This window comes from Bufo bufo, chromosome 1, assembly GCF_905171765.1.
Source record: "Bufo bufo chromosome 1, aBufBuf1.1, whole genome shotgun sequence".
Lineage (NCBI taxonomy): Eukaryota > Metazoa > Chordata > Amphibia > Anura > Bufonidae > Bufo > Bufo bufo.
The window spans coordinates 274,773,258-274,781,807 of NC_053389.1; positions in this window are offsets into that span (position 1 = coordinate 274,773,258).

Consider the following 8,550-nt stretch of genomic DNA (forward strand, 5'->3'; position numbering starts at 1 on the left):
GATCCGCAAAACACATACGGACATCTGAATGGAGCTTTATAGGGGGGTGATCAATGACAGGGGGGTGATCACCCCATATAGACTCCCTGATCACCCCCCTTTCATTGATTACCCCCCTGTAAGGCTCCATTCAGACATTTTTTTGGCCCAAGTTAGCGGAAATTATTATTTTTTTTCTTACAAAGTCTCATATTCCACTAACTTGTGTCAAAAAATAAAAGGCTGCATTCAGATGTCCGTATGATTTTTACGGATCCACTGATACATGGATCGGATCCGCAAAACGCATACGGACGTCTAAATGGAGCCTTACAGGGGGGTGATCAATGATGGGGGTGATCACCCCATATAGACTCCCTGATCACCCCCCTGTCATTGATCACCCCCCTGTAAGGCTGCATTCAGATGTCCGTATGATTTTTACGGATCCACTGATACATGGATCGGATCCCCAAAACACATACGGACATCTGAATGGAGCCTTACAGGGGGGTGATCACCCCATATAGACTCCCTGATCACCCCCCTGTCATTGATCACCCCCCCTGTCATTGATCACCCCCCTGTAAGGCTGCATTCAGATGTCCATATGATTTTTACGGATCCACTGATACATGGATCGGATCCGCAAAACACATACGGACATCTGAATGGAGCCTTATAGGGGGGTGATCAATGACAGGGGGGTGATCACCCCATATAGACTGCCTGATCACCCCCCTGTCATTGATCACCCCCCTGTAAGGCTGCATTCAGATGTCCGTATGATTTTTACGGATCCACTGATACATGGATCGGATCCGCAAAACACATACAGACATCTGAATGGAGCTTTATAGGGGGGTGATCAATGACAGGGGGGTGATCACCCCATATAGACTCCCTGATCACCCCCCTGTCATTGATCACCCCCCTGTAAGGCTCCATTCAGACATTTTTTTGGCCCAAGTTAGCGGAAATTATTTTTTTTTTTCTTACAAAGTCTCATATTCCACTAACTTGTGTCAAAAAATAAAATCTCACATGAACTCACCATACCCCTCACGGAATCCAAATGCGTAAAAATTTTTAGACATTTATATTCCAGACTTCTTCTCACGCTTTAGGGCCCCTAGAATGCCAGGGCAGTATAAATACCCCACATGTGACCCCATTTTGGAAAGAAGACACCCCAAGGTATTCCGTGAGGGGCATATTGAGTCCATGAAAGATTTAAATTTTTGTCCCAAGTTAGCGGAAGACTTTGTGAGAAAAAAATATATATATATCAATTTCCGCTAACTTGTGCCAAAAAAAAAAAATTCTATGAACTCGCCATGCCCCTCATTGAATACCTTGGGGTGTCTTCTTTCCAAAATGGGGTCACATGTGGGGTATTTATATTTAATATTTATTGCCCTGGCATTCTAGGGGCCCTAAAGCGTGAGAAGAAGTCTGGGATCCAAATGTCTAAAAATGCCCTCATAAAAGGAATGTGGGCCCCTTTGCGCATCTAGGCTGCAAAAAAGTGTCACACATCTGGTATCGCCGTACTCAGGAGAAGTTGGGCAATGTGTTTTGGGGTGTCATTTTACATATACCCATGCTGGGTGAGATAAATATCTTGGTCAAATGCCAACTTTGTATAAAAAATGGGAAAGTTGTCTTTTGCCGAGATATTTCTCTCACCCAGCATGAGTATATGTAAAAAGACACCCCAAAACACATTGCCCAACTACTCCTGAATACGGCGATACCACATGTGTGACACTTTTTTGCAGCCTAGGTGGGCAAAGGGGCCCACATTCCAAAGAGCACCTTTCGGATTTCACAGGTTATTTACCTACTTACCACACATTAGGGCCCCTAGAATGCCAGGGCAGTATAACTACCCCACAAGTGACCCCATTTTGGAAAGAAGACACCCAAGGTATTCCGTGAGGGGCATGGCGAGTTCCTAGAATTTTTTATTTTTTGTCACAAGTTAGCGGAAAATGATGATTTTTTTTTAAATTTTTTTTTCCTTACAAAGTCTCATATTCCACTAACTTGTGACAAAAAATAAAAACTTCCATGAACTCACTATGCCCATCACGAAATACCTTGGGGTGTCTTCTTTCCAAAATGGGGTCACTTGTGGGGTAGTTATACTGCCCTGGCATTTTAGGGGCCGAATGCGTGAGAAGTGGTTTGAAATCAAAATCTGTAAAAAATGGCCGGTGAAATCCGAAAGGTGCTCTTGGGAATGTGGGCCCCTTTGCCCACCTAGGCTGCAAAAAAGTGTCACACATGTGGTATCCCCGTACTCAGGAGAAGTTGGGCAATGTGTTTTGGGGTGTCTTTTTACATATACCCATGCTGGATGAGAGAAATATCTTGGCAAAAGACAACTTTTCCCATTTTTTTATACAAAATTGGCATTTGACCGAGATATTTATCTCACCCAGCATGGGTATATGTAAAATGACACCCCAAAACACATTGCCCAACTTCTCCTGAGTACGGGGATACCAGATGTGTGACACTTTTTTGCAGCCTAAGTGGGTAAAGGGGCCCAAATTCCAAAGAGCACCTTTCGGATTTCACCGGCCATTTTTTACAGATTTTGATTTCAAACTACTTACCACACATTAGGGATCCTAAAATCCCAGGGCAGTATAACTACCACACAAGTGACCCCATTTTGGAAAGAAGACACCCCAAGGTATTCGCTGATGGGCATAGTGAGTCCATGGAAGTTTTTATTTTTTGTCACAAGTTAGTGGAATATGAGACTTTGTAAGAAAAAAATAAATTAAATAAAATCATCATTTTCCGCTAACTTGTGACAAAAAATAAAAAATTCTAGGAACTCGCCATGCCCCTCACGGAATACCTTGGGGAGTCTTCTTTCAAAAATGGGGTCACTTGTGGGGTAGTTATACTGCCCTGGCATTCTAGGGGCCCAAATGTGTGGTAAGTAGTTTGAAATCAAAATGTGTAAAAAATGGCCGGTGAAATCCGAAAGGTGCTCTTTGGAATGTGGGCCCCTTTGCCCACCTAGGCTGCAAAAAAGTGTCACACATGTGGTATCTCCATACTCAGGAGAAGTTGGGCAATGTGTTTTGGTGTGTCATTTTACATATACCCATGCTGGGTGAGATAAATATCTTGGTCAAATGCCAACTTTGGATAAAAAAAATGGGAAAAGTTGTCTTTTGCCAAGATATTTCTCTCACCCAGCATGGGTATATGTAAAATGACACCCCAAAACGCATTGCCCAACTTCTCCTGAGTACGGGGATACCACATGTGTGACACTTTTTTGCAGCCTAGGTGGGCAAAGGGGCCCAAATTCCAAAGAGCACCTTTCGGATTTCACCGGCCATTTTTTACACATTTTGATTTCAAACTACTTACCACACATTTGGGCCCCTAGAATGCCAGGGCAGTATAACTACCCCACAAGTGACCCCATTTTGGAAAGAAGACACCCCAAGGTATTTGCTGATCGGCATAGTGAGTTCATAGAAGTTTTTATTTTTTGTCACAAGTTAGTGGAATATGAGATTTTGTAAGAAAAAAAACAAAAAAAAAAATCATCATTTTCCACTAACTTGTGACAAAAAATAAAAAGTTCTATGAACTCACTATGCCCATTAGCGAATACCTTAGGGTGTCTACTTTCCGAAATGGGGTCATTTGTGGGGTGTTTGTACTGTCTGGGCATTGTAGAACCTCAGGAAACATGACAGGTGCTCAGAAAGTCAGAGCTGCTTCAAAAAGCGGAAATTCACATTTTTGTACCATAGTTTGTAAACGCTATAGCTTTTACCCAAACCATTTTTTTTTTTACCCAAACATTTTTTTTTTAATCAAAGACATGTAGAACAATAAATTTAGAGAAAAATTTATATATGGATGTCGTTTGAAAAATGTCAGCAGCAAAATGACATTTTTTTGCAAAAAAATCGTTAAATTTCGATTAATAACAAAAAAAGTAAAAAATGTCAGCAGCAATGAAATACCACCAAATGAAAGCTCTATTAGTGAGAAGAAAAGGAGGTAAAATTCATTTGGGTGGTAAGTTGCATGACCAAGCAATAAACGGTGAAAGTACTGTAGGTCAGAAGTGTAAAAAGTGGCCTGGTCATTAAGGGTGTTTAAGCTATAGGGGCTGAGGTGGTTAAAGAGGACCTTTCACCTCTCCTGACATGCCTGCTTTAATAGCTACATGCATTCCCCATCTAATAACAATTCTGGAGCATCTATTCTTATGGCTCTATGTTGTGCCATTCTTTTATTATTACTGCTAGAAGTTATGAATGAGTTGCTATTAGCCTTCAGTAAGGGTACAGTGGGGAGGTAACAAGTTGGGGGGTGCACCTGCCTAGTTTTACTCTATCCAGTCAGTGCTGCGATTGTCAGACTGTGCAGGTACATCCCCCCAACTGGTTACCACCCCTCTGTACCCTTACTGCAGACTGCTAGCAATTATTCATAACTTCTAGTTGAAATAATACAGGAATTACACATCATAGAGCCATAGGAATAGATGCTCCAGAATTGTTATTACATGGGGAATGCATGTCAGGGGTGATAGCTCCTCTTTAAAGAGGAACCCTTAAAAGAGGTTTTCTGGTTTTAATGATTACATTTTGCTGAATACTGCAAAATATGGCATCAGTCATGTGACCCTCACGGTATGTCGTGTGACCTTTGGTATTCAGCTAACTAGCCAGGTATCTAACAAGTGTATAGTAGTTTATCGAGCAATAGAACATATACAGTATATATCACTACCTGCAGCATCACCTAAGGGTCCATTCACACGTCCGTGGTGTGTTGCGGATCCACAACACACCCGGCCGGCACCCCTATAGAAATGCCTATTATTGTCCGCAGCTGCGGACAAGAATAGGACATGTTCTATCTTTTGCGGAGCTGCGGACCAGAAGATCGGGGCCGCTCCGCAAATGCGGATGTGGAGAGCACATAGTGTGCTGTCCGCATCCATTCCGTCCCCATAGAGAATGAATTAGTCTGCACCCGTTCCACAAAATTGCGGAACGGCTGCGGACTCATTTGCGGACGTGTGAATGGAGCCTTACTGGCATGTTTGTCAGGGTCTGTGCAGTGGCAAATCTGTGTGTTGATTGTTTTTACACACTTAACTTTAGTAACAACATAACAACATCACCTAGCGACAGGCAGCCATTTTACAACATCACATTCTACCAAAAATCCTATTTAGTTACCACATGGATGTGCTCTGTGTTTTCAGCCAGCACATATATGCTGCTCACTGAGTCTCAGGGGTTCCATGATGCCATGTTTCGGGAATGATCCATGGGTTATACCCATTCTACTGTGCTTATAGAGTTCAACTGCCTGATATAATACAGGTATTATGTGCAATTTTAAATATATTGTGACATAGGAAGGGGATTTGTTTGGGAAGGTATTTTCCTCCCAACATGGGCGGCTGGGCTGATTTCCAGCCAGGTGAGATCAAATACCGGACCAGAGTTTAAGTGCCCGTCCGAGTTTTGGCAGCACCTGGCTGTCCTTTAAATAGGCAGCTGGGCTCAGAATCTGAGTCTCTATCTTGGGATCTGAAGCATGGTGCTGTGCTGAGGCCCCCTAAAGCCTGCTGTGGACTGCCGGGGATAAAACGGCTAGAAAGGTGACGTGTCTGTTCTATGGACTTTTTATTGTGTGAATTAACACCAAGACTGAAATAACTAATAAGTCATCTTTCTTTTGCCTTTTGTGTGAATAAACACTGACATTTTGATTTACGAAATCCTCACAATATGTATATTAGAAAATTGTATTATTTCCTATTATATAAACAAATTTAAAAAATAAAACTGTAATACCTTGGTAAAAGGACACTACCATGAAATATGTCATATTTTTTTTCTCCAAAAATGGTTGAATGGTTTTCTGCCGATAATTTTTGGAAGTCACTCAATGTTTTCTACTTCCTTTCCTATCTCTTAACCTCCTCCTCTGTTTGGACTTTTAGCACAGCAAGCACCCTTCCTTGACTTTTTCATTTAGACCATCACACTGACCAAGAGAGGGAAGAGGATGAGTGACTCCATTAGAGCATCACACATTATACTGATAAGTTTAGTTGCACACTAGCATTAAAATCATCTGGCAGGCTGTTCCAGCAGAGGAACTGCCTGTCGGAGTTCATCGCATAATGCAAGCAGCATTTTTTTTTTGTCTAGCCAAATCCCATCACTAATGCCAGAAACAAGACAGATCTTCACCGGGTACCATTATAGTCAATGGACTCTGATGGAGAAAGGCAGTACAGCATGCCTGGACTAAAGATACAGTACTATGTTAAAGATACTATGTATGTAAGACTTACAGTCTTACATTTTAAACTTAAAGGAGTTCTCCAGGATAACCTATCCTCAGCATAGGTCATCATTATCAAATAGCTGGGGGTCTGAGTCCCGACATGTCTGCCGATCAGCTGTTAAAGGGACACCCCCATACACCAAAATGAATGAAGCGGCCCGGCTCCGGAAATGCAGACCCGCACTTCCGGGTCCGCATTTCCTATCCCGAAAAAAATAGAACATGTCCTATTCTTGTCCGCAATTGGCATATTCTATTAGTGCCGGCGATGTGCGGTCCGCAAAATGCGGAACGCACATTGCCGTGTCCGTGTTTTGCAGATCCGCAAAACACGCTACGGACGTGTGAATGGAGTCTTAGAGATTCAAACCTAATCTAAAATCACTCATCTCTCCAGCTATATACCTCATAATTATGTATATAGTGGATGTAGCACTACTAAAATGTACAATCGATGTAGTCAGTGCTTGCAGTGTGCTGTTGGATTGAGTTTGGTTTTGTGTCTACACATACCTGCGCCTTTATTTCATTTGATAGGATGTGCTGACCAAGGTTCTTCAGGCACCAGGGCTATGGTGCGACTGCTACCTCTGCACCCTCTAAAGCTAAGCCACTGAGAACCCCCAGATGATAGCAGGATTGGGTGAGGTATAGGCAAGGGTAAGTTGCCATAAACATTTGGAGGCACAATTTTATCAAATTTTGCAAATTTTTGCAGCCAAGTGTGACAAAAGCCATGATGCAATTTTGATGTGCAATGATACCTATTACTGTAATATGCAGGAGTTGAAGGACCATATCTCTGCGTGTTCTGAAGCAGTAAATAAAGCTTCAAAGAGGAGGAGGAGAGTGTGAGCTGTTTTGTGTAAGAGTCTGGGGTCTGGTATGGGATCTGTGGTTATTTAGAGAGTCCGGTTTTGGGCTTCAGTATTTGCTTAGGGGCTCTAGTCTGTATTTAGAGGACTTGTATTTGTTCAGGAGGTCAGGCTGACATCTGTATTTATTTAGGAGTCTTCGGTTACTCTGTGGTCTGTATTTATTCTGCAGTATGTATATACTCAACAATCTGTTTCATGGGGTACGGTCTGAGGTCTAGAATACGATCTGTTTGTATTTAGGGAGACTGGATTCTATAGTTATTTTTGGGGTCTGTATTTCAGAGTCTGATCTGGGGTCTGTATGTATTCTGGGGTATACAGTATGTATTTATTTAGAAATCTAAGGTCTAGTCTGAGGTTTGTATTTATTCTAGGATCTGTATTTATTTATGGGGACTGGTCTGGGGTCTACTCATTCTCATACTTTCTGGGGTTATTCTGGGGTCTGTATTTATTGTGGAGTATGTATATACTGTAAGAAGGTACCTGGAATCATCGTGGATGGAAGGTATGTGTCACTGAGGTTCCTGGCCTTGGTGAAGTAAGAGGCGGTATTTTATGTGTCTGCAGAAGCTATTGCTAATTGACACCTAAAGATTTAGCATAGCTGTTATAGCTAATCCGGGACGGCTCTTACTGGGAGTAGTCAAAGTGCTGGGTGGGTGACTACTCCCCATGTTCCAGGCTGGGTTTTGCCAGGCATAACCATCTACCACTGCCAGGTGTGTGGATTTACCTCCCTCTGATAGTGGAGCTCAGGAGTCTGTGTGCTTTGAACTGAGGGCTGTGCTGGAATTTGAGGTTTGAGCCGGGCTGGAGGACTCAGGCCTTTCTAAAGGCAAACAGGCCGCCTATGGACTTTACAGGGTGTAAATTAACACCCAGGAGAAAAGGTGACTTTTATTGTTTATGGACTTTCCTTGTGTGTGAACAAACACCAAGCCACCTGCGTTTTGTGATACACCTTATCTGCATTTTGTTATACACTAACATGTGAATAAACACCGCTGTTTGATTCAAGAATTGTGTACTTTGCCTCTATACTGCATCTGCTAGTCCTAACTACCAGAGCGAATCCCTACAATTGGTGGAGGGTGCGGGCAAGCGCAGTGAGGCTGGCGTGAATGCCGATATATTTTGGGTTTGCATTTTTGGGCACAGTTGTATGTCAAATCAGCTGTATTTCAACCCGTGCCCCATGACAAAATGGAGGCTGCTGTGAAGGCCCTCATGGAGGCTAATTTGCAGCAGCGAGAGACCAACCTGCACCAATGGGAGGCTAATAAGCAGCAGCAAGAAACCAACCAGTTGCAGCTACAACACGTGATGGCTT